General features: G+C 42.4%; 2 long non-coding RNA genes across 2 annotated transcripts in view; one reads left to right on the forward strand and one right to left on the reverse strand.

Annotated features, from left to right (window-relative positions):
* LOC100615821 (uncharacterized) overlaps nt 1-1187 on the reverse strand; it is a 34612-nt gene extending 33425 nt beyond the window's left edge. The window contains exon 1 of the long non-coding RNA XR_128945.3: nt 738-1187. This is a non-coding gene — a long non-coding RNA (uncharacterized LOC100615821). The remainder of the gene's footprint in view (nt 1-737) is intronic.
* The window catches only part of LOC112205884 (uncharacterized), a 423180-nt gene that overhangs the window by 292237 nt on the left and 103028 nt on the right, over nt 1-27915 (forward strand). The gene's annotated exons all lie outside the window — the stretch shown is intronic.

The raw sequence follows: 27915 nt of genomic DNA on the forward strand, positions 1-27915 counted from the left end.
ACATCTCCCTCTCTCACTCATTCTCTCCATCTTCAGCTTGGCAGAGCGTTTAAAAATTGGTATCCCTTTAACTAGGCGAGCTATTCTTCTGCTGGGAGATGACCTTTTACACAGAAGATAGGACTGTCATACATGATCTCTGACATATGGGAGTTTCCTGGGTGTTCCAACAAGGAACAGTAAGTACCACACCAAAAGCAGTGGGTGTTTATGTGCGACTTGTGTATGAAGATATATTATATTACTATACATGGTTCTAAATAAATTATTACCAGTTCTTAAAAGTACTGCCAGCCCTCTTGAGGCACATCTGTTCAATTTTTTGTTTTAATTGAAAAGAAAAATTTTGTCAGATTTAAAGACTCTTGGGGAAAAAGATGGGGGGAAAATTATTGAAAAGAGGCTATTTTTCCGTGGGTTTTGCAGAAATTAATTGTCGTCTCAAAGTTATGAGAATAACCTTTAAAAAAAACAAAACAAAACAAAAAAACCCTGCCACAGACTTGGGGAGTGAACCACTGAATGGCTTTTTCTTCTCCAAGATATGTTATCCTGAAGTCTTCAACATGACCCCTTGTTTCTTATAAGAAGCCTAATGTCTGATTTTCCCTCAAGCAGAACATTATTTGTTATTTTTTTTGCAAAATGTTAATCTATCTTGTCATGAAGTTGTGGGATTCACAAAGCAGAATGAAATGTGGAATTTCCACAATGGGAGATGAGAAGGATCTGCTCACCTGCCACAAATCCACTGGGTGCTGCTCTCAGCGTTCGCGAACCTGAACTTCAGAAGCTTGTCAGTTGCTCAAATAATGCAGGGACCATGGGTTTTTAGTGCACCGTGGAAGCAGCACTCACACAGTCTCATATAATATGCTGTGAGAGAGAATGGACTGTGCCAGGGATGTACTGAGTCCTTGCAGTTCTCTCTAGTTTGTCAGTTAAGCAAGATGGCTGCTCTTGGAATGGAAGAACTACTCTTTTTGCTGTTTTTGGTCGCTTTCTCAAAACTACTGGAAAAATGGATCTTGAGAGAATTCCTAGGTTATGCTAGGGAGATCACTAACAGATTTACTCACTGGATGATGCTACCCCTGACAAAATAGAAGGAAATCCGATGTGGCAGGAGGCGTATGTAATCCCACCCTAAGCCAGTTCCAGGTAGCCCATCAGAATTCAGTGATGACAGCCTGATTGTCACTCAGCAACTCCTCCAATCTCTAGATTCTTTTTTTTTTTTTTTTTTTTTTTTTTGCTTCCACATATATGGCCTGAGTTTCTGATTCTCAGGGTCATTGCCTAAGGACTGTGTAGGGCTCTTGAACACCTTCTTTAAGTAGCCACCTGTCAGATATAAACCTAGCAATAGGTCTGTCGCCAAGGCTGAAATTCTGACTTTACAGTTCCTAATGTTGGGTTAAGAAAGGAATTGCTCCCTATGAAAATGCAAACACCTCCAGGAGGCTAAAACAATATTAATGTTATGTCCGTAATATTATTTTTATGGCTTGATAATAGTCTTACACGCAACCACTATATGCCTTATCTCATCTCCCTATGATAACTCAGCAAAGCATACATTTAAAAAAATAAGCAAACGGGGATTCAGAGCATTTAAGTTGCTTATTTATACATGCACATCTAGTAAGGGGTGAACCTGGAATTCAAATCCAGATCTATCTCGTTAAAAAACTGGTGAACCTGACTCCTGTGGGTTGTTTAATAAGGTCCTTTCCTATCTGCTTACTAGTTGAAAGTTGTTTTGGTAAGAGAGTTAAACAGACAGAGAGAGAGAGAGACAGACAGAGACAGGGGGAGAGAAACAGAGAGAGAAAGAGAGCGAGAGTGAGCATTGGTTACTTTAGGGTCAAGAAGATGCTAAGAGAACATGGAATGGTGCTAAAGAAAACATTACCTGGTATAGTTTCGCCTGAGATGACCTACCCTTCGGTAGGTTCTTTAGTGGTTCTTTGTGTTAGACCAAACCGCATCGTTTTGTAACCCCCCCACCCGCCACCATTTCACACATCTTGGTCAAGTGAAACATTCCACGGGGGTTCGGGGCATGAGACACATCCTGCCCAACCACCTGACCACAAGGCACAGAACATCCTTATCATACCCTGCTGGGAGAAAGTGCAAGGAACATCACCTTCCGTGGGAACAAAGGCCAAACTGCCTCATCATGGCAATGTCTTATCAATATCATCCCAGGCAGCAAGCCATCCTGCCCAGGCCCCTCCTGCCCATACCTGTGAGTACCCCAGCCTGTAAGCAGAGGTGGGCACTGGCATTAGGCTGGTCCTCCACCTCTGGAGGTCTTATGCTGGACATAAAGCCTGCATTTGCTGTATAGCTGCCACTTCCTCTCTGTGTGTGTCTTTCTTTAACCCTCACCTTCCCTTCAAAACCTAACACGTTGCTCAGTTGACTCGTAGCAGGATTCCTGAACCCTTTCCCAGGATCCTTTTTCTTGAAACTGCGGGACTGTTTTGACATGAGCTGGTTGCAGTTGGAGAGATTGGAGCTGCCAGGGCCTATAAGTGATAGCAGCCTTGGTGATGGTCAAGGCAGCAAGTGCCTCAGCTCCAAGACAGGCAGCCGTTTATTCATGCTCCTCCTGCAGATGTGCCAAAATGTGTCCAAACATGCAGGAGTGTTCATGGCCCTAATTGCTCAGCCACAGTCAGACGGAAAGTTTTAGTAATTTTTCCTATCTGAATTTTTTTTTTTCAATTGCAAAGCACAAAAATTGGAACTCTAAATGGCAGAAGCAAAAAGGGATGTGTGGGCTTATATAACTGAAAAACCCATGGGAACATCCTGTGGCTAGGGGTAGCGTTTGATCAGGAGCCTAAACAAAGTCACCAAATTTCTTCTCCTTTGTGTTGCTTGGAACTGTCCCCTCCATGCTTGTTCTTTTCCTTCTTAGTGTCCCTTCTTAGCGTCATGAAAAGCCTACAGCAGCTCAGATTCTATGTTGTCTCACTACAGATGCTCTAGGAAAGAGAGAACATTGTTTTCACAGAAGTCCCCGCAAAAGTCCCGTGGGAACCCAGTGGGTCACGTGTTCACCCCTGACCCAATCAGGGTAACTTAGGAGGGATGCAAGATGCTGATTGGGCTGAGCCTGGAGTCAGCCCTGCCCAAAGCACATTAATGGAAATGGGAAGAGAGAAATATTTCAAAATTGCTGCCATCGGGTGAGGAATGAATGGATGCTGGAAGTCAAAAGGCAATGAATGTCCACTGAGCTGTCTGTCTAGATTTGTGGCTGTTGATGAACTAAACAGGAATGTTCCAGTCTCTTCCTTGGTGTATGCTGCTAGGCTCCTATCAGTAAGTGAGGCCTATGAGGTGAGAAACAGGGATGTCCAAGACTTTCTTTGATTGCAGCTGACTCAAATTATGTGATACTGCAGGGCCAAGTTCATGCTGTGTACAGGATTGGTACTTAATGTTTAATGGTTCATCATACTTTTGTTTGTTTTGGAAAAAGAGTGCCTAAAACCTTGCTTCGCAAAGGGTGGCTCCAAGACTAACTGCATGAACTTCAAGTGAAAGCTGCTTAGAAACATGAAATCCTTGACCTCACCTCAGACCTGCTAAATCCAGGACGTTGCCTAGAGCAAGAGTCTGCAAATTCTTCTGTGAAGAGCCAAATAATAAATATTTCAGGCTTTGCAGCCCACATGATCTCTGTTGTAACTACTCAAGCTGCCCTACTGTTAACAGCTCAAAAACAGCCCATAGACTATATGTAAACACAGGGGTGTGGCAGTGTTCCAATAAATCTTTATTTATAAAAACAGGGTGCAGGCCAGATTTGGTCCTTGGGCTGCAGTTTGCCAATTCCTGGCCAAGAGCGTCTGACATCATGGCAGGAATTGAATTCACATGGTTGTTGCCTCTGTTTGGGGGTCTACATATCCAGATGGATTATTAGAACGTGATTCCGAAATAATCTGCTCATTCATTCATTTATTTCTTTGAAGTGTGTTCGTGGAGCACCCGCCATTTGGGAGGCTTTTAAAATGATCGCAGGATCCTGAATTTCCTGAGTGTCTACCACATGGCAGATACTCTTTGGAAGGCATGCATTCTTCTGGGTGTGCAGAAATGTGTGTTTGTGCAGAGCACGAGGCACCGCTGTTTTGTTAAAGACCAGCATCGTTGGCAAGCAGGGTCCATTGTGCCCATCTCCCTGGGAAACCAGACACAGGCTCAGTCATGGAGAATAGAGCATCCTCAATTTGCCCGGATGCAGCTGTGAGGGGCAGAGTTGGAGGGGAGCTAACACTGCCCACCCCCCACCCCTCCAGTTCCTTCGGATCCACTTTCTTGTGCTTGCTCCACAAGGGATTTCGGGCAACAGAGAGGCCTCCACAAAGATGAGCCGCAAGAGCTCTGTTGCTGGATGCGGGGTCCCTCTGCGGCGATGCTATTCTCTTCCCTTTGCAGAAAATGTCAGCTCCGCTGCCTCTCCCCGGCAGCTCTCGTCTGTGTGCGTTCTTTCATTTTTCTCCAGAGATCCCTCCTGTCCAGGATGTTTTTTATTTTACATTTGAAAAAGCGGAGGCTCTGCACGGAGCCTGAGTTACCAGCTCCAGGCCCAGTGCCGCTCTACAGCCTCGGCTTTTTGCCTCGGGCTTCCTAAACCTTGCAGAGGGAGGGAGGGACATTTCTTTGTGCTGCCTGTCACTCCAGCTGCTGTTCCTGCTGCTGGATGGGTGGCCAGAGTTTCCAAACCCACTTCCTAGCTGAGGAGAAGCGAGTCGTTACTTCGTTTTGACCACTGATCACTTGAAAACTGTTGGCTTCACGTGCAGACAAATGACTTGCAGTTAAGTCATTGGGTCCCCAAGCCTTAAGAGAAGAGATTATTCAGTGCAACCCCCTCCTCCCCATGTGGGGATGTGGGGAGCGGCCAAGCATGTGCTCTCTCGTCTCCTGTGTTAGTTGAGGATCCCCCTTCCTTCTCAGTTTCATCCCCTGCCTCCTGTGTCCTGCCTCATTTAACTAAGAATTCACCAGTTCCTTCAGACTGCAACAGGTCTTCTTGCCTCCCCTTTCCATAATCAGAGCCAAGAGGGGCAACAGCACTGAGCTGTGGAATAGTATGGCAGGATTTCTCAGGGGTAGCCCTCATCCCAGCTCTTGGGTTTCATCAACCAGAGACACACATTTGTTTCTATTGAAAGTTGAAAAGAGTCCTACCACGTTCTGAACCTCACATACCCTCAAGGGAAGGATCAAGGAGTCAGCTCAAGGACACTTGGCCTAGATGCCATAGCGGGGCATGGCATAGATGTCTTCATCAAAAATCAGCCTACATTTATTGAACATCTATTAAGCCTTCTCTTGGGGGAAGTGGGATAGTCTGCAAAAACATTCCAGCCAGCCTCCCTGGTTTCCTGATTACCTCCTGCCCCCCCACAATCCATTCCCCACACAGCAGCCTGAGTGGGCTTTTTAAAACATAAATCATATTATTCTCTTGCTGGAAACCTCCAAGGGCTCCAATCGCACTTAAACTAAAATCCATACCCTTTGTTCATTTTTCTGTTGGGTTGTTTGTCTTTTTCTTGCCAATTGGTAAGAGCCTTTTGTAGATTAGAGATATCAGTCATCTGTACTGCAAACATTCTTCTCAAATCTGTTATCTTCAGACTTTGTGTATAACATCTTCGTCGTATAAAAGTTTTACATTTTTATAAATTCAAATAGGTCCAGCTTTTCTTTTATGGCTTCTGAATTTTCTGACTTATGATGGATACCCTTCGTAATATAATCATACCTTATTGCACCTGGATTTTTCTTCTAAGAGGTTTATATTTTACATTTAAGTCCTTGCTCCATCTGGAATTTATTTCTGTATTTGGTCAGAAATGGGGGACTACTTTATTTTCCTCTAATCCAGAGGTTGACACACTATGGCCCACAGGCCAGCTGCCTGTGTTTGTAAATAAAGTTTTATTGGAACACAGCCATGCCCACTCATTTATGTATTGTCTAGCTCTGCTCTCACACCATAATGGCAGAGTTGTGTACTAGCAGCAGAGACCATAATATTTTAGACCAAAGTCTAAACAAGCTTGTCCAACCCGCAGTCCACAGGTTGCATGCGGCCCGGGATGCCTTTGAATGCGGCCTATCACAAATTTGTAGACTTTCTTTAACCATTTTGAGATTTATGCATGGACTTTTATGTTTTATTTATTTACTTATTTTTAGCACATCAACTATTGTTATTGTTAGTGTATGTTTTGTGCGGCCCAAGACAATTCTTCTTCTTGCAGTGTGGCCCAGGGAAGCCAAAAGATTGGCTATTCCTGGTCTAAAATATTCACTATCTGGCTCCTTATAGAAAAAGCCTGCCAATCTCTGCTCTAGATGACTAGCCATTGGTGCCAGCCCATTTTTTAAAAATAAATCACTTTCTGCCCTCTGAAATGAAATTCTGTCTTTGTAATAGATGAAATTCCAATGTATCCTAAGATCTTTCCCAGGATTTTTCCATTCTTTTCCACTCATCTCTTTGTCTCTCTCTCTCTCTGCCCAAACCACTTAGATTTGATTACTATGGCTTTATATACAGCTAGTCATATCCCTCATCACAATTTTTATTTTTCGTGCTTTTCATAGCTATTCATGAAATTACCCTACCAACAGAATCTAAGATATTTTTATCCGTTTCCAAAAATAATGAAAATCTTACTGGAATTCTGATTAGAATATTGTTAAATTTATATATGTTTTCTGGGAAGAAAAGCTATTTTACAATATTAAGTCTTTCTATCTGAGAAGATATCTATTTGTTTAGTTCTTGTTTGGGGGGTCTTTCAATAAGATTTTATAGTTTATTCATATAGGTCTGCATCAGTCAGGGTCTGGAGAGAGAAACCACACCAGTAATTTAAACAGGGAAAATTTATGTAAGATTTTTAACTAGTAAAATAGTGGTTAACTACTAAAAGAGTTAAAAGAAGACTCTAAGGAAGATAGGAATAGTAAATGCAAGAAGCAGCTACTGTATCTAGGACTGAAAGAGAGCAAGCAAAGATAGAACAGAGAACCTAGGGTTGAAATTCAGACCTCACTGGTGAGGATAGAGTGACCCCAGGAATATATAACTCTGGGTCCAAGTTCCTCTTGTAGAGATGGGGTCTCACTGTGTTTCCCAGGCTGGTCTCAAACTCCTGGGCTCAAATCATCCTCCCACCTTGGCCTCCCAAACAGTTGGGGATTACAGGTGTGAGCCCCTGCACCTGGTCACTCAAGTTCCTCTTACATTAAATTTCTCTCTAAGTATTTTTAAAGTTTTTTAAACCTCTTAATCTCTTGTCATTTTTTCCCATTCTCGTTTCTGGGTGCTTAATGCTAGTAGAGAGTGAAGCCATTGATTTTTGTGTATTTATCTTTACTATCTTTACTAAGTTGTCTTATTTATTTGACTAGTGTTTCATTAGAGTCTCTTGGGCTTTCTAGGTATTCAGATATATCAACACAAAAGTGATAATTTTATCTACTTTTCTCAATATTGATGGCAGTGATTTTATTTTCTTGTGTCAGTGCATTTCACTAGTTCTGCAGATAACATAACTTTAGCAAGTTACCTATTCTACTGAGTTCTTTAAAAAATGTTGGATTCCCTCTGTTCTTATTTTTTGTCTTGTAAATATGTCTAATTCTGAGAGATGTCTATGGATACCTCCAACTCTTATTTTCATTAAAATCTTGTATTTTAAGCTCTTTTTTCCCCTATATACTTAACTGTTGTGTTGTGTGGTGCATAGAGGTTTATGGATATTATATGTCCTTTATCAGCTGTGCTTTCTAACATTATATAATGTCATTCTCCATTCTGTTTTATACCTTCAACCTTAAATTTCATTTTTTTCTGATGTCCACATTGCTACTTTTGCTTTCTCTTTTGCTTGGTTATGCTTCATCTGTACTTTCCGTTTTCACCCTCCTTTGCCAGTTTTCATTGTAGAATCAATTAATGTAGCTATACTCTAGAGTTCCTCCAGGAGTGTCACAGTTACTGTGCTTTTAGTCTCCAAAATTTCTGGTGGTTGTTTCCAGTGACTCTCAGTAGCCCTGGATGCTGCCTTCGGTCAGAAGTAAGCATTGCACGTACACTCAGCAATTTCCATCCTCATTTACCCCTGAATTGGCACAGGAATTAGTGCCCTGCAGAGTAGGATAAGTGCTTTAGCCGTGGACCCCAAATAAGACTCCACCCTTTGTCCCTTATTACCTTGGACATGCCTGACTTTATTTTTTTGCTCATGTTGACCCAACCTCTTGCTTCATGCCAAGACAGAAAAGACCAGCAGGGTCCTCTTCCTTTCTGCTTACATTAATAGCTTCCATGCATTGAGTTCTGGCTCTGTGGAGATAACTTTGCATACTCTATACACATTGTCTTACTTCATTCTCACAAGAATCCTGGGGAATATATTACTGTCTCTGCTATGTGGGTGAAGAGAGTTAGGTAGCCTGCCTATGGAGACACAGCCTGTAAGTAGCAGAGGTGGAACTTGGCTTTTATTCCATTTTATATTGTATGCTGCTTTTCTCTTGTCCAGAGTCTGCCAGCCCACAATACAGCACTGAGATTGGGGCTTGTGGGGTGATAGATTGGAGCCTGTGCTGAGATTGGGGCTTGGGGGTCAATAGAAGCAAAAAGCCAAGGCATTCCAGAATGACCCAATAATGGCTGCTTACCAACTTCAGCAGACTTCACTATAACCTCTACTTGCCCTTAACACCTTTACTCCTCCATGACTAAGAAATCAGGTATTATCGTTAAACATCTGAAAATTCAGTAAAAACATCCTAAAAAATATTTGGGATTATGCAGATACACGGGTATAGAAATCTCATCTCCCCCTCCTCAACATGCCATTGACAGATCCTCCTTCGTGGGATCGTCAGAATCATCCACACACTGAGTTCTTGGGACTGTACGAAACACTAGCATAAAAGAACCTCAAGGTGTACTGTCTTCTTCCTTGAGAGTTTTACACTTCAGTTAGAACATGTGCCCCCAAAAGGACAATCTTAAAAAGGTAGATGGCATGAAGCATGGGAAGGTACTACAGTAAGTATCTCGGAAGGTCAGAGGTGATATTCTCCCAGGGAAAGATTTAAGGGGATAATGCACTTGAGCTTGGCATAAAGGGAGATAAGAAACTGAGCAAGTGAAAAGAAAATTCTGAGATGAGAGCAATGAGAGCCAAAGCATGGGGGGAGGAATATGTCACATGGAGAAGGAACAGAGAGCAGACCAAGTTGGTCAAGGACGAGGGTTATGGTGGAAGAGAATACTGAGGTTAGTTTGGTGCAGATCAACCTCTGGTTAAAGACTTTGGCCCTTATCTTGCGGGAAGCAAGAAGCATGTCTTTTATCTTAAATTTATCTGTACGTATTTTTATAGTTTTTTTAACCTTTAGCATTTAACCTTTAGAATTTCTTAGAACAGCGAAACCAGGTACACAAGAGTTACTTAGAGATAGTAATTTCACAGTGTCATACCTGGTGGATTGGAGTGGTGTGAGAAAGAGCAGTTTAGTAACCATATAAGAACAAAAACAAATATTTTACAAAAGAAAAACCTTAAAGGGCCAATCATTTGGTGGGGATGAATGATTAGCTTTATGTGTTATCAAGTAAATGCAAATTAAAACAACTATGTTACCCTTCCTTACTCCTGAAATGCAAAAAGATTTTAAAGTAATGATATTCCATGTTGTCAGAGGAAGCACGTTGACTCTTTCATAGGCTGTTAGTGGGAGTAGCAGACCTTTCAGGAAAGAAATGTGGACCATGCTTTCCCAAAATATCTGAGCCCTTTGACCTATTAGCTCCATCTGATGAATTAATCCTAACTAAGGATATAAGAATGTGTATAAGTTTTTTTTTTTTTTTTTTTTTTTTGAGACAGAGTCTCTCTGTCGCCCAGGCTGGAGTGCAGTGGTGCAATCTTGGCTCACTGCAAGCTCCGCCTCCCGGGTTCACGCCATTCTCCTGCCCCAGCTTCCTGAGTAGCTGGGACTACAGGCGCCCGCCACCACGCCTGGCTCATTTTTTGTATTTTTAGTAGAGATGGAGTTTCACCGTGTTAGCCAGGATGATCTCAGTCTCCTGACCTCGTGATCTGCCCGCCTCAGCCTCCCAAAGTGCTGGGATTACAGGCGTGAGCCACCCCGCCCGGCCTGTATAAGATATTTAAATACGAAAATCTCCATCGCAGCATTGTTTATAATAGAAAAAAAAAAAAAAAAAAAAAAAAACAGGAGTCACTTAAATGTTAAGGGATGGGGATTGGTTAAATAAATGGTGGTACCATGATGGTATGTTCATACGGCTGAGTACCAAGTAGCTACTGAAAGTGATGTCTGTGAATGGCAGCTGAGATGGAAAGATGTGCAGAGACAGTGATGCTCATCTTTACACATTGATTTCCAATACCACCTCTGTCATGAAGCAAGCATCTAAATGTGCAAGGGTCTGTTTCTGTGATCTCAGTTCTGTTCCATTGATCTAGTTGTCCATCTCTGTGCTGATACTGTCTTAATCACTGTGGCTTTATGGTAAGTCTTAATACCTGGTAGGTCTGAGTCCTCCTTGATGGTCACATGTGGGGGACAGAGTGAAAGCAGGGAGACCACTGGGGACACTGTTGCAGCAATCAAAAGTAGCCATGGGCCAGGCATGGTGGCTCACGCCTGTAATCCCAGCACTTTGGGAGGCCGAGGTGGGTGGATCACTTGAGGTCAGGAGTTCAAGACCAGCCTGGCCAATATGGTGAAACCCTATCTCTACTAAAAATACAAAAATTAGCCAGGCATGGTGGCACGTGCCTATAATCCCAGCTACTGGGGAGGCTGAGGCAGGAGAATCACTTGAAGATGAGGGGTGGAGGTTCCAGTGAGCCAAGATGGTGCCATTGCAGTCCAGACTGGGCAACAGAGTGACTCTCTCTCTCAAAAAAAAAAAAAAAAAAAAAGCAGTCATGGTAGTGAAAATGTTTCTGAAAAAATTGGAGTTACTGTTTTGCAAAGCCCAGGATATTAAAGGGCAATAATTAGAAGGTCTTACCATAATATATTGGCAGCTTAGTAAAATGTCTTAGATCGTGGAGCAACTCTCTGACCAGTTTTATAATTATCAAGACAGAGAAATCAGTTACTCAGCAGGACATTGAATGTAAGGTGGGTCATCTACTATGTCGTCCATTGACACAGAAGTTGCATATCCTCCTCCTCACGACTGCCACATTCCATCCGCCTCTCAACCACGCCTCCTGGAAAGCGTAAATCTTCCTGTACAGTTGTTGCCATTATAAACACCATGAATTAAGATTTCAACATCGACTCCAGCCAATGATGCAAAAAGCATGACATGGCTGCTCACACAACAAACATGAAAAAGTCCCAGATGGCTGTGCCTTTTTAGAAGAACTAATAAATGATTTCAAGGGATTTCCTTCCTTTCATGAAAATGAAATGAATTAAAGTTCAGCAAGTAGGTGGTAGAAGCCTTACTGACATGGCTGAAAAATTCTATGGACGAGCTGAGTGAAGGTCAGAGAGAGAAAATGGTCCAGAACCTAAAATAATTTTTCAAGCATTTTCTACAATGTTAAAGAATTGTAACAAGTCAGTAATGACCTTCTTAAATTTGAACTGCTCTAGGATTTAAAACTGTACTTCAGCAATTATGATCCAGCAACAGTTTAGAAAACTTCATTCTATAATATATAAAACTGCTGATTCTATAACAAAAAAATTATATAAAGTCTAACATAAAAAGGCAGCTGTCTATATTGTTAAAAAGAAACCAAATGAAGAGTAAGCTATAACTTATCTTAAAGTTACCTGTAGTGGAAAGGAGGAGGAATAGGATAGCCATGATGGCAAGGAGATAGACTTCTCTGAATATACCTTCTTTTGTACATCTGACTTCAGACGTATGTAAATATTTATAGAGGTATAAACCAAAAGTAAAATTTAGAAAGCCATCCTTCAAATCAAAATCAACATGAAATAAATGAACCCAACGGTGTATCCAATGGATGGCATGATCACAGACAAGGATCCATCTAAATTATTTTAAAGCATAGTAGTTTGATGTACATCCTTAAGGACAAAAAGACCTATAAAAAAATAGTAAGCTGTTTTCAGTAATGATATTGCTGATGGTTGGATTTCTGTTTTTCTGGGACTATTGGGTGTCTAGTGTGGGATAAAGCAAATAAGTATTTAGATTATTATCATGGATAATTGAGATTTTTAGCATGAAGAAAAGGAGATACAGCTGAAGGATCAATAAAGTTAAATAAAAACTTGTAACTGAATTTGAATGGGAAGTATCAGTATAAACTTATAATGTATTTTATCTTAAATATCTCTAAATGCCTATATAGTTATATCATGTTATATATTATATGGAGTGTGTGTGTGTCTACAGTTTTTGCTGTGTTCACTGAAAAGGGTGACTAACCCATTAACAGTGACCAACCCTAACATCCAAATTATGGCTTCTAAATACTACTTTTCACTAAAAGGACCCAGGGCTTTTTGGAGAAATGGCTAGTTTCAAATCTCAGGAAGGAAACATACAAGATGAGGCCAGAACATTTTGTCACATCAAAAAGGAAGGATGCATGAGTCAGCTTGAAGTGCCATCAGCCAAAGACGACACAAAATGATTATCAAAAATAACTACCATGAATTTCAATCGATTGAAATGCACAGATCAAATATGTTTAAATCCATGAGTTTATAATGATTCAAAATGAATGAAGGAAAACCAAAACCTCAAGGTAACCAAATGGGGGGAAAATTCATGCAATAGAATTATTCCAGCTTTATTAAAAAGGAGGAAGAAGAGAAGGAGAAGGAGGAAGAAGAGAAAGAATGTTAGAATTAAGATGCCCATTTTGTGAACCTTAAAGAATTAACGGATGTAAGCAATTATTATAAATAACTATTCACATCAAGAAAAGAGATCAAAGCAGGCAATGAAATCCCTTGATAGAAATCCATACCACCACCTATGACACAGTCTTGCCAAAGAAGTTAACCTGGTCAAGCCATTGGATCTAATCACCAATTTACCAGAGAGAAAGGAGACAGCAGAACATGTAAACACCACCATAAGAATGCAATCTGCAAAATCAGACTGTGTGAAACTCTATAGCACTAATGACCCAGTTTCTTCAACAACAATTTTTTTAAAAACCCAGGACAAAAAGAGATTGAAAGTTCACCACATTGATTAAAGAGACTTAAAAAGACCTATCGACCATTGCAATGTAAGGACATTATTGGATCCTAATTCAGGCTTCAAAAGTAAAATGTATAGGACAATCAGAGAAATTTGAATATTGCCTGGATGTTCGATGACATTAAGGAAATCTTTTTAGGTGTGATCATGGTATGATAGTTATGTTTTTAAACTGTATCATTGTTTTAGAGATGCATGCTGAAATAGTTACAGATGAAATGGTAAGTCTGAGATTTGTTTCAAAATAATAAAGTGAAGGACAGTGGGAGGAATAGATGAACCAGGACTGGCCTTGAATGGCCAATGACCAAGCCTGGCCTTGAATGGCCGATGACAAGACTGGCCTTGATCATTGTTGAAGCTAAGCAGTGAATACATGGAGGTTTGTTATTTTCTGTAACAAAAAAAACTAAGTCATAATTTATATAATTTCATATACTATTACAAGTATATATATATGTCTGTATATATGTTTAAAAATTCCAAACATGTCATTCTTTAAGAAATAACCCACCTGCTCTCTTTTGCTTCACGTTTTTCCTGTCGCCGGCTCCCTCATTTTCTGCGCTAACTGCTTTTCTTGCCTCTGCGTCGATAGGTGATTCTGATGGACCTGCAGAAGGGCTGGAGGATCTGGCAAATCTGCCGCATCCCAGTTTACCCCGTGCATGCTGCATTCCATCCCCGTTCTCATCCCAAGAGTGCACATACTATGTAGCTTTGATTTTTGCAGATCCTGTCAATCTCGTGTGCAATAACATAGCATTTATTTTAGCAGCATAACTTTCTTCAATAGCTTTGTAAGTGATTTGAGTCCAAAGTTTGCACAATCATTAATAGTCTGAAGGGTTAACTCAAAATTTCCAGCTACACTTTCTTGTATTGTGTAGGGAAATCATACGTCATAGTAATGTCAGAGATGGGAGTTTGTGAAGCCCTCTTTGTAAATTTCTGAACCAAAGACGTGTTCAGAGGCATGGCCTGAGGCACAGAAGGATAATTTTATCATGTACCGCCTCATTTTATTCTTTGAACACAGATAATCTCATGCACCTGTCCTTAGCAGAACCTATACTTTCTGCTTTCATTTTTCTTTGGCAATCCAGTTCATTTGGTGGGTGGTAGCTCGGTTTTCTGGCTAGCAGGAGTTGAACTGGAAGGGGACAGGATCCCCGGGGAGTTTTCACATCCTGATCTGCTAAGACTCTTTGGGGTCACCCCTGAAGGAATCTCTCATGGACAGGACAGTATTAAGAGGCTCTTCCATATTGCCCCACAAAGGTCCATCTCCTGAGGACCATTTGCCACTGCATGCTCGTGGCTCCTAGGTCAATGGGGGTAGAATGCATTTGGTCTCTTCCTATTTGATCCATCTCACCCAAAATTCCTGACCTGAGAGCGATGCTTCATGAAACATAGCACAATTTGGCCAAAGGGCTAGGAAATGAATAGCCACCCAATTGGTGAGAAGTGGAAGGTGAAAAGCAGTCGACAGTTTCTCTGTCTTAAAGAAAATGGATCTGGAGACTTTGGAACCACCCCCGCAAACCTCCTCACCAGCGCCCCACAAATATAAGTCCCCAGGCCCAGGTGTCTCTAATTCTTCACACTGGAAAAGTTAGAAGCCTCAGGACCAGTGGCAACTACAGGTGTGTCTCTGGATGTTCAACTCATTAAACTCTGTGAAAGCAACTTGACAGCATCTGGGATGTGTTTTGTCATTAGGGGTGGGATTGGGACTGTTATTTATTTTAGCCAGGAAGAGGTGTGTGTGAAGGTGTCTGCATGCGAGGGTGTATGTTTCGGATGTAGGTGTCACTGAGTTTGTGTTAATGGATGGCTGCGAGCTTTTCGAGGGTTTCATTACTATTTTTGTTTTGTGTCGGTCCTACTAAAGAAATGCCCCTAAGCCCCAGGACTTTGATTCATCTGGAAATTCTGTGCTTCTCTCTAGTGTCACCGGAATCATCCAAGGTCCTGTCCTTCCTCAAAATCATGGGCCATCTTGGCCATGGTTATTCTGAGCAGCCAGAGAAAATCATCTCTGAAATTTACATTTCCCTTTCCTTTTACCTAGAGGAGCAAGTTGTCATTCTAATTAAACAACAACTTCATTACAGGATGCAAGGAATAAAACCTTTGAATTAACTTTGACTAAATTCTAGTTTAAATAAAGTCTTGCAAATAATTACTTGAGTATAAATTATTTACCCATTAATTCTTTATTTGAATTTGGGGGAATTCAAATACGTTTTCTGGCAAGAGCTTCGTGACAAATGACTTGTGTAATTAGTAGTAAACGTGTTATTCTTATAATTTCTGATGTATAATAAGCAGAGCGCAGATATTTCTGTCTCACATGTTCCTTTTAAACCCTTTATCGCCCTTAAAAAAAAACCTTGTTTAATAGATCACAGACATGATCTTTTAAACTGTTTTCAGTAGTTATGCAAAATCTTCACAAAAGTACTGGTAGGCGGACTACAGGGACTTCTGGACTTTAATCAGCCATGAGAGTAGACAGGATTTAGAAGTCATTTCTCAACTCGGGATCACCTGCAGAAAATGAAAAAGTCCCAGGGAAGACTGCTGAGTATAAAATGCCATTGTGTACATAGACTTTTATGGACTCTGAAAAGCCCTTTGACTTCTTGGAAATAGAAGCTATGTTGGAAGTGGAAAGAGTAGAAAAATTCGCGTGACATGTGCATGTGAACGCAGCACTGATGTTTAGGCTTGAAAAAGAGTGAAGAGGTCCAGGAAGGGGGCTCATAGCCACTGAAAATCTTAACTGCTTGCCCAGAGGGGCTGGGCCGAGACCTTGAATGGGAGGGAAAGGGCATCGCGATCAGCAAGAGAGACTTTGAACTATTTACCAGTGACATTGACTTCAGGGCCCCAAACCAGGCAGCAATAAACCAGGAAGTGGAGCAAGGTATGGAAAATGGACTTAGCATGAGGATGAAGAAACAATATTTAAAGGAAGCATGATAAAGGGAAGCTCCTGTTCTGTAGAAGCTGCCTCTGTGAGCCTCACTGGTGCTTGCTACAGCAAACAAAGATGGGCTGAGGGGTACACCAGGTGCACCAGTTCCTGTTGGTGGATGGAGCTTCCTGCAGTGCCTGTGCCACTTCTTATCATTTAACACTGGGAAACTCACTTAACTTACCTGGTACTCGGGTTTTTTACCTGTAAAATTGGAGGTTGGCAGGAAGTGGAGGTTGCAGTGAGCCGAGTTGGCACCACTGCACTCCAGCCTGGGCAATAGGGCGAGACTCTGTCTCAAAAAATAAAATAAAAAATTGGGAGTTGGAATGACTGACCTTAAGAACCTTTGCATATGCAACATTCTACAATTCAATGATGAGGTCTTTTGTTTTGAGATGGAGTCTCGCTCTGTTGCCCAGGCTGGAGTGCAGTGGTGCGATCTCGGCTCACTGCAACCTCCGCCTCCTGGGTTCAAGCGATTCTCCTGCCTCGGCCTCTTGAGTAGCTAGGACTACAGGCACGCACCACCACATATTTTTAGTAGAGACAGGTTTTCACCATGTCGGCCAGGCTGGTCTTGAACTCCTGACCTCAGGTGATCCACCCACCTTGGCATCCCAAAGTGCTGGGATTACAGCCATGAGCCACCACACCTGGCCAATGATGAGGTCTTAAGAGAGAAAAACTTGGCTTCCCAAAAGGATTCCAATCAGGAGAGCATTATCTCAAAGAGCTTCTTTGCTCCCTTCATTCCCAAGTATCTTGCACCTCTTGGTTGTCAGCCACCCATACATCCATCACAGATTGTCCAGAAAACGGGGAAGAACCCATTATGTCTGAGATGACTGGAAAAAGAGAAAGTGAAGGACAGACCTGTGGCCAGTGAGGCATATATTGGTTGAGTTTTTAAGCATTCAAGTGCCAAAAGAAAGGAGCCAGCAGTGTCCATGACAGTCCAAGATGGCCCTTTGATTGGATCAGGATGGTGAGCTGTTCATGGCACCATGGGGATAGAAGCCTCCCGCAGTTGACCGTCATAACCTGGTAATCACACTGACAGCCCCAGTATATATAGTAGGGGGAAAAGTACAGCCTGGAAATTTGAGTTGAGCTTGCGTCGTATTATGGGGTTAGCACACGGGCTTTACTGACCCCCAGCTAGCCACTCCAGGGAGCTCTGAGCTTCCTATTCGTGTTTATGTGCCACCCAAATGACACCCCATTAATGGCACATGTATGTGCCAGCTTTGCCTTGTCCCCACTGCCCTGAAGCTCTCACATGTCTTAAACCTGCCTCCCACATGCTCGAACCTTCATTAATACTTTTGTTCAGGGAGAACTCAGTCTGCTAAAAAATAAAAATAAAAAAATCAAATGGCTTTGATGAGAGGATGCATGTGACTTGTCAGATGTAGCCATTCTGACTCCCGAAGCTGACACCCAGGTGAAAATGCAGCTGAGTTACAGCAGCATGTGCCAGGTGGCATGAAAGCCATCACCATATGATGATCAGTTTTCTCCCTTGACTGAAGTGTTTCCAAAGAAAGGCTGCTGTGGTTTATCCATTCTCACTGGCACTGGTCTGTTCTAGTTATTTGGCAGCGGGAAGCCGGAAGACTCGGGGTGGGAGGCACTGACCTCAGTGTGAAAACTTTGGCCTTGACATTACAGTTGCAAGTGAGGAATCATCCAATGTCTGATGGTATAAAAGGGATCTTTTGTGTGTCCTGGAGCCATATCACAAACAGTCTGACCAAGCAATATATTGAAACAATTTCATAGGGTGAGTTTCAAAAGATTGGCTCTTCAAATATGCTTTGACTGTAATCTTGACAGAGAGAGAGAAAGGACCATCCTAATTCTAAGTAATTAAGCTTAGTCTTCTTACACTAAAGAATATCTTTGGCTTGTTAGCACAATCAGAATCACCTTGAACTTTTTAATATCACAGAAGCACAGCCCTGCCCTCCTGATCCAAATCTTCAGTAGCAAGAGCCGCCAGCATCTACATTTTTAGCAGGCTCACAGGTGGTCCTGGTGCATGGTTAGGATTGAGAAGCACTGGCATGCTGTTTTGTGGTGGAGCCGGACTTTTTCATCCAACAGCTTGTTTGGTTCTTCCTATAACCTGTGAGGCAGGAATGGTCTCCATTTTACTGATGAGCAATCAGAGAGACTCAGAAAGTTCCACTGCACTCCCCAAGACCACAGATTGTAGCTAAGGCAGCCTCGATTCCCACCATGGGTGCTGGCTTCACGGGCATTCGATTTGTGCATTTGGAAAGATTCTGATGCTTAGAAGCCCGGTGCTCTGTTCAATGCGCTGCCATCACCATCTTGAAGTCCTTAATGTTTTTTGACAAGGACACCACATTTTGCTTTGCAATGGACCATGGAAATTATGTAGCCAGTTCTGCTGCCTAGACCTGTGCACTGTATTGTTTCAACCCTACTAAATCCATGCTGGCAAGTAGAAAGTATTTCTCTCCAAAGCAAACCCCAGGCCTGGAGTTGTTAGCTTAAGCGTGATAGAATGGCATTTTAGGAGACAAGAATGACAATAGAAAGTAATGCTTTCGTTTACTGAGCACTGTGTTCTGAGCTTTTCTCACTCATCTCAATCCTCACGAAAACCTAGTATAATTACTGACACCATATTATAGGTGAGGACACTGAGGCAGAGAAGTCACAGAGGTCACATTGTATCTGTCTGTGACAGTGGATTCTGGAGACGGCTTTCCCAGATTCCAATCTCAGCTCTGCCATTTATCAGCTGTGTGACCTTAGGCAAGTTACTTGACGTCTCTGAATTTCAGTTTCCTTACCAGTAAAATGGGGCTGGTAATAATTGCCTCCACGAGTTAATTGTTTAGAGAATTAAATGAATTAATGTGGACAAAGTGCCTAGCACATAATAGATACTCAGTGAATATTGGGTCCTTTAACAACCTTTGCACTCAAGAATATTACCCATTACATACCGAAATAGGTATTTAAATGGTACCTTACTTAAGGATCTGAAGTGTTTTCACAGCACTGGATAATATAGTCAAGGTGCAATTAGCCATACATTATAATATTTTTAAGTGATTCAAGTGACACTTCTTATGTCTAAGTGTAATCTTTCCCACTTTAGCATTTATCGTAGTTTAATAACTACTGAATGCTGTTGAATTAAAATACGATTCTGTCTGGGGTTATGTTGACCCTTAGCATGATAAAGCTCATCCAAGGCTCAGCTAGAACCTAGAAAAAAAGCTCACCACAGCAACTGAATTCACACTCTTTGGAAGCACAAGAAAAGACCATAAGTAAAATGGGCAGCCTGCGACCTTTGGAAAATGAGGCAGCTTCACACCTACACAGGCTAGGAGCTTACTCATATCATGATATTTCTGTAACATTTTACAGAGGCTTTTTGTTTTGCAGCTCTTCCATACTTCATTAATTCATTTAATTTGCTCAACAGCCTAGGTGATAAAAGGGGATGTAGTGTTACGACCTTCTTTGCAGCTGGGTGCAGTGGTTGATGCCTGTAATCCCAGCACTTTGGGAGGCCAAGGCGGGTGGATCACTTGAGGTCAGGAGTTTGAGACCAGCCTGGCCAACGTGGTGAAACCCTGACTCTACTGAAAATAAAAAAATTAGCCAGATGTGGTGGCACATGCCTGTAATCCCAGCTACTCGAGAGGCTGAGGCACAAGAATTGCTTGAAAACCCAGGAGGTGGAGGTTGCAGTGAGCTGAGACCATGCCACTGCACTCCAGCCTGAGAAACAGAGTGAGACTCTGTCTCAAAAAAAAAAAAAAAAAAAAAAGACCTTCCTTAATCCTCTATGTATATGTAAGAGTAGACCTACTACGTGCTTGTGTCTTGTGTTTGGTGCCATACATACATTCACTCACGGAGTTCTCATATGACTTGCATAATAAGTAATGCCATCCATTTTACAGATGAGAAGAATGAGGCTCAGAGGATACCGTTGATTTGACTGGTGACAGAGGTATTCAAGCCCAAGGTGGGCTGGACAGCACCTGTAATCCTTAAGTCCCTTTCATTCTTTCCACACCCACAGCCACATGATTTTCTTGTTCTTTGATGGAAAGGGAGAAACCAAGCATGTGGGAGGTGGCCAGTAAACATTTGGTGACTGAAGGACTATAAGCTGGATCAGAACAGCACCAGAATGTTTTCATGTCTCTGTGGGCCAGCTTGAACACATGACCCAGTCAAAGGTACCATCATTTTTAATTATTCAAAAGCCGTGAAACATGTGTTTTTCTAAGTGGTTATTTTTCTTTTCTTTATTGCACACTGTTCTTCCTGCTCCACGCTGTGAAGTGTGCCACCTTGATATAAGGGCATGTGGTCTTCTGGGCGGTGAGCCATCTTGGTTCAATAGCCTCATGGGATCTCTTTCTGCCTTGAGTACCTCAGATTGGTTCCAAAGCCATGGAGCTCGATTTTCCCATGACCATGCATTGGGTGGCGATTTAATGTTTTGTAAAGCCCTATGAGGTCCCTGAAATGATTTTAGTAAGAGATTCCTTCACTCCTCAGAAGAGTTCCCTAATGAGGGAGAACCAGGAAGGAGAACTGGGAGACCAGATGGAAATTACTCACTGTGGGAGAGAAAGTGTGTGTGTGCCTGTGTGTGAGTGTGTATGAGTGTGTCAGCGTTGAATCCTGCAGAGCAAAGTCCTGGGCCCGCACAAAAATCATTTGTAATGTGGGTCCTCAGAATGTTGGGAGTTAAATGTTAGGCAAAAATACTTTTCAGCTATATCAAAGAACTTTAGAATCCCAACCAGAAATGAACATTCTCTGTGGTACAATGATTTGAACTTTCCTCTATAGTCTTGATGTGATCATAGACCCATTTGGAAAGTAATGAAATCTTGGAGCTCTCACCTCATCTCAGGAAAAATTTACTCATACAGTGAGTGTGCACGCACACACACACACATGCATGTGCACACACATACTTTTGCCAACAATATCACGTAATTAATGGAATTTGTGGGCTACTCTGGAACCATTGCTCCGTGGACTTGCTTATCTGTCTCTCTCTCTCTCTTTTTTTTTTTTTGGTTTTGGTTTGGTATTTTTGTAGAGAGAGGGTCTCACTACATTGCCAAGGCTGGTCTCAAACTCCTGGACTCAAGCAATCCTCCTGCCTCGGCCTCCCAAACTACTGGGACTATCAGTGTGAACCACCATGCCCAGCCCCTGTCTTTCTCTTTTCATCTATTTGTTTTTTTCCACTTAGGAATCAAAATAGAGCAGATTTTTATTTTCTGTAGTTTTCCCCCACTGTATTACATCATGAGCCTTTTAAAAATGGTGCTACAAAATCTTCATAATGATCTCTATTAATAGCTACATAGTATCCCATCCAGTATCCTTCTCAGAATTTTCCTAAGTTCTCCCCTATTGCTGGACACTGAGGCCGTTCCACTCTTTTGCTATTTTAAATAACATTTCAGCAAATGATTTGCCAACATCATTCCCATTCCCTACTCAAGCTGCCAAACCTTTTCCATTCTCTTAAAGTATCCTAGTGATCATCACTTGCCTTTATTTAATTTAAATGTTCTTGCATCTAACCTTCCTGCCTGCGCAGAAAACATCTTTATCACTTCAGCTCGATGTTTGGTTTGATCCCATCTTGCCACCATCAATTATTCCTTTTTGTTTTCTCTTGTACCTTTGATCTTTCCCTTTCCTGGACTCTTCCCTTTTCACCAAGCAGACCCAGGTCCGCTCTTGTAGATACATCTCTGTTGTTTCTGTGAATTGGTTTGTGCTGGTTCCGTTGCCTGGAACATTCCTCTTGCCTGCACCTGGGAATCTCTATCAAGCCTGAGCCTAAGAAAGACATTTTTTAAGAAGGTGGCTCCAGGATCAGGAGGGGAAGAATGTGACTTTCTACAGGCTGTGTTTATTTTGGTGAGCTGGGGGCCAGAGGGCTGATACAGATCTGTGCCCACGTTTAAGGATCTCAGCTTCTGTAGAGGTGGAGATCTTGGGCATCTTTGTAAGTTCCTGAAGCAGAACTAGAAAGATCACAGTGTTTAGAATTGGGCTGACATCAAACCAAGTCTCAGCTGCACCATTTAACTAACTCTGTGCTCCTCTATATGTCACTGAACAGCAGTTTCTTCATCTGTAAAGGGATTACTGAGATATTATTTGGCTTGGTGCTGAGCCCCATAGCTAGCAAGTCATAAACAATTTCTCTCCTCCATTATAAGCTTTCAAGCCCCAGCAATGTCTAGACTCATGTAAGGGCTCATAGTAGACACTCAATAAATATTTGTTGAATGAATAAACATGGACCGATAGCTCAGAGGTGTGGGCACCAGCTCTCGTCTGCATCCCCTCCTGTTGCCTGCTGCAGCCCCAGGCAATCTGTATGTGAAGCAGAAAAGTCTGTGATTGCAAGTGCACGGGCAGCCAGGCAGCAGCTGTCTCCAGATAAGGGGGTGGCACCGTGCCAAGTACCGGAGGTCTCTCCACAGAGGCTCAGTAATCATCACAATCCCTCATGGAATTCCTCTGGAGAATGCCTCTCTTCTCGAAACATGTGGCACTTCACAAACATCGTCTCAGTGATCTTCGCCACATGCCTGGGTGGGGGGCGAGGCGCCACAGGGCACCCCAGATGCCCCAAGGGCACATGGCAAAGGAGGGCCGATAATGAAAAAGGAGGGGGCGGGGTGGAGGCGACGTGTGTCCTCATTCTACAGGTGGACCATGGCAGAGAGAGGTTTCAGTGGCTCACCCGTGGGAAATGGGGCACAGGAAGCAAATCCATGATCTCTTGTCCCAATATCTAGACTTTAGCTATAGCACTCCCATGAATGGAAAAATGCCCACAAATGGCAACTGTGAGATGGGAGACAAAGGGAGATGGAACCACACGGTCCCAGGGTGCTTACAAGCCAACAGTTCAAGTCCATGGACTCCATAAAACTCAGTCCCAAGTCCTCAAAACCTTATATAACAAGAATGTCCTAAAACTCACCAGCTAGAGTCGTGATGACATCATACCAAGCCACTTGCTGTGCCTTGGTTCCCCGGCCAGACTAGGCCATGCTACCCTGTGATCATACTGTGGGACTTTCCTTTGTGGCACTTGGCTAATTTGTAATTATTTGCTTAGTAGAGTGATTATACATATAATCTCCGTCTCCCTGACCAGACCGAAAGAACTATGAGGTCAGGAAATACTTCTGTTTAGTTCCTCTTATGTATACCTACTAATGTATTTGTTATATACTATTATTACTATTATTATTGTAATATTACTATTACTATATTATAGTAATATTACTATTATTATTGAATTTATTATAAAATGTAAATAAATAGGAAAAAAATAAAGACACCAGTCAGAAATCAAATCACAGGCAAGAAAATACCTGTACCAGGATGAGACGGCATTTGTTATGGTTATATGTACCCATGACCTTACTTTTTCCTACTTAAAGTTCTTTTTTTTTTTTTTTTTTTTTTGAAACAGGGTCTCACTCACTCATCGCCCAGGCTAGTGTGCAGTGGTACCATTTCGGCTCACTGCAACCTCCGCCTCCTGGTTTCAAGCAGTTCTTGTGTGTCAGCCTCCCAAGTAGCTGGGATGACAGGCATGCGTCACGATGCCCGGCTAATTTTTGTATTTTTAGTAGAGATGGGGTTTCACCATATTGGCAAGGCTGGTCTCAAACTCCTGATCTCAAGTGATCCACCCTCCTTGGCCTCCCAAAGTGCGGGGATTACAGGCATGAGCTGCCGCGCCCAGAACTGTAGCTACCTACAGTTCTAACATGAAATTAATTCTGTGTTAGGCAGAATTAATGGTGTACATTTCTACAGCTCCATGAGGCCAGGGATGCTATCCGTCTTGCTTATCTGTTGTATCCTGGGGGTGAGCATAGTGCGAAATGCAAATTATGTAGTAAATAAATATTTGTTGAAGGGTGGATAGAAGGAGCTCACAGATGCTTTAAAATTCATCAATCCATGCCCCATTAATTAAGAATGTTGCATAATTAAGACATAGTTTAATTGTGTTTTTCCTTTCTATTTTATTTATTTATCTTGTATTTATCATTATTCCCTGCCTCATTTGGGAAAAAAAAAATTAAAGTGCCAGCAAGAGAAGTCTATTTCACTCTGTTCTTTTACTCAACAAATCTACATTGAGTGCATATTCAGGGGTATGCACAGGGTGAGGAGATGGAGATAAAATGGGAGAAAAACAATGCCGAGTGTCTTTCTTCATAGATCGCAGTATTGAAATGATGTCGGCTAAACAAGTCAATAGAATTTGGAATTGTTTTTAAAATACGTAACAGTTAGCTTTCGGTGCATAACAAACCACCCCAAAACTCTCTATTTTGAAACAACAATCATTTATTTAATTTGTGATTCTGTGGGTCAGCAGTTTGATCCGGGTCCTCCGAGTTGTTCTTCTGCTGCCCTGAGCCAGGCTCAGTCAATCACGGCTGGGCTCATTTGTGAAATGGTAGGTTTGCTGGGGACTGGCTGACCATCAGCCTGGTGCCTCAATTCTATTCCGTGTGGCCTGGCCACCAGGACTCACACAATGTCACTTGTGCTGTCCTCTATGGCTGAAAGAAAGGCATGAGGCCAGCCCAGATCCCAGAGAGAGAAATAGACTCCACCTCTTCATGGAATGAGTTACAAAGTATTGTGATCATTTGTTTAATCAAATATAACACCTTTACCAAAAATGTTTTAGGTCCTATAGGTTACTTTAGTAGTTCTTACTTGTATATAAACTAAGCATGATAACTAAAGAGATACAAAGCTGCCAGGAGTTTTGTTTGACCGTACTCTGTTTGCTATTTTAGCTTCCTAATTTAGACAGCCTAACTGCCCTCCCCCTAATTTCACATTAGAGTGACGTTATTATTCATTTTCACCTCCAGGAGATAAGGATGGCTTCATAACTATACAGTCATGAGGACAGTGCCACTGGCTGGTGGGCAGGTGCCCTGTTTGCCCTGCCTTGTCTTATATTATGCCACACATTCTGCTCACATTCTAGGTATTGAAATATTAGATGAATTCATCGGTGGTTCTGAATGTTTCTTTGTGACTCATTTGCAGGATGTTCACTGATCCTTCTTTACACTCTGTGAAGTGTGTGGTGTGTGTCTGGTGAGGCCTAACACCCATTAGACGCTCCTGCTGTAAATTGGATGCACCATCCCCCGTGAGCTGGTGCCAAGGTGTGAATTAGATAGAGACACTCTCAACTGTTCCTCTGGCCTCTGACTCTGTTCCTGGGCCATCCCATGGGTGGTCAAGCCCCCAGGCAGCAAGCCTGACCTTGGCTGCCCCAGGATAAGGAGATTCCAAAGTAGATAATGGGGGAAACTCCGGAAGCCCCCATGTCCCGTTTGCAAACTCAGACAAAACATTGTGCCTCTCAGAGACCTGAGTTTCTCCTGATTCCTCTCCCCAGATACAAATATTCCTTACGTAGGGAATGTAGCAGGGAACAGAGGTACTGGGTGGGGGTTGGCAAGGAAGGCAAGGAGGCACGTGGCCCGGGTTGGAAAACCAAACCATTCTTGGCTGTCATCCTCCCAAATCATGTTGGAACAAGTTGTCCCAGATGGAGTTCTTCTCCATGAGGATATGAGAAATGACAATTGGCTCCTAAATTCCCTGGCTGATTGATTTAGGTTCATGACAAGCATGAGAGCAGACAGATGGGCAGCATGATTGGGGCAAGTTGATTTTTTTTCAGACAATGTCAGTGTTGAAGAAGAGAAATCCCTCCTATTAGCCAAACTGTACCATGTGTTATGGGGGAGAACTGTCACCTTCATCTTCAAATACATCAAGGCGGTCACTTACAATATTGCCCCAAAGTGGCAGTAGGAAGTAATCTCAAAAACCGATATATTATCTATGAGTACATATTTGTGTATGTGAAAGTTTCTTTAAAAATCTTGGTTTGATGGACACCAGACCCCTAATTTGCTAACTTTTACAGTGGGGGGAAGGAGACCAAGATTGGGGATGGAACTTCGGCCTTTATCTGTAGTATTCTATTTTTTAAAAATGAGGAGATTCCTATACATTTTGTGTAATTGAAAATTATATTTAAGAGAGAAAATAAAGTCATTGATTCTGTTATTTATTTCTGCATAACCAGACACCTCAAGATTTAGTGACTTAAAACCACAACAGTGGTATTCCGCATGATTTCAGCTGGGCGATTCAGCTGTGAGCTAGGCAGGAGCTTTGTGGTCCCTCTCCACGTTTTCTCTCTCATCGCTCAAGCCAAAGCATCTTTGCAGGATGGTGGCTGGCTTCCAAGGGGGCAAGCCCCAAGTGCAAGCACCTATCAAGCCTCTACTTGCCTTGAGCTTGCCACTGTCTCATTGGCCAAAGCAAGTCACACAGCCAAGGTCAGAGTTGGTATGGGAGGAGGCAAACAAGGGCACGAATCCCAAGAAGTGTGATTCACTGGAGGCCACCAATGTGCCAGCCTACCGGAGTCCTATAGTTATTCCAGACCACTTGATGCTCTTGGGAATGGGACTTAGGCATGCAATGTGGCATTTGCTGACACTTTCCAGGCTTTGATGAGCTTTCCTAGATCCTCAAACTCAAAATGCCAAAAGTACCCCCATTTCCTTATTTGCTTTTATGTGTGTGTTTTTGCTTTTTCATTATCTTTCTTTTTCTTTTCTTGTCTCCATCATCCAGTGTGGAGGCTGGGGTGGCTCATGACCCCCCATTACTTTTTTTTGCATGGATCCCTGCATGGTTCCATCAGAAAAACAGTGAGGCCCTCCAGAATCACAACTATGATTTCAGCAGCTTGCAAAGACTTAATGTAAGAGACAGCATGAACTTCTAGGTCTCCTATCAACATATATACTGTCAATTATTAAGTAGCTATTTAGTGTCATATACCAGACACTGCAGTCTTATGTTAAAACTGTGTTCTCCAGAGTTAACAGTGCCAGCTCTGAACACAGACTACCCAGCTTCAAATCCTGGCTTTATACGGCTGGGCACGGTGGCTCATGCCTGTAATCCCAGCACTTTGGTAGGCCAAGGTGGGTGGATCACTTGAGGCCAGCAGTTCAAGATCAGCCTGGCCAACATGGTGAAACCCTGTCTCTACTAAAAATACAAAAATTAGCTGGGCATGGTGGTGGGCACCTGTAATCCCAGCTACTCGGAAGGCTGAGGCAGGAGAATCACTTGAACCCTGGAGGCAGAGGCTGTAGTGAGCCCAGATTGCACCACTGCACTCCAGCCTGGGCAACAGAGTAAGCCTTCGTCTCACAACAAAACAAAAAGAAACGAAACGAAACAAAACAAATCTCAGCTTTATGCTGTGTAAGCTTTGGCAAGTTTCCTCATTGGGTGGTTGTGATAATTAAATTAGTCTATACACAACTCACTGTTGTGTTGTTGCAATTATTATTGTACTATTATTGTCACGTGTATCTTGCTGTTTAATTCTCACAATGACTTCTTGCTGTAGATATTAACTGTCTTATTGTCCGTGTAAGGAACCTGAGGCACAGAGAATTTGGCTAACGTATCTAATGCCACCCAACTAATAAGTGAT

This window comes from Pan troglodytes, chromosome 18 (assembly GCF_028858775.2).
Source record: "Pan troglodytes isolate AG18354 chromosome 18, NHGRI_mPanTro3-v2.0_pri, whole genome shotgun sequence".
Classification (NCBI taxonomy): Eukaryota; Metazoa; Chordata; class Mammalia; order Primates; family Hominidae; genus Pan; species Pan troglodytes.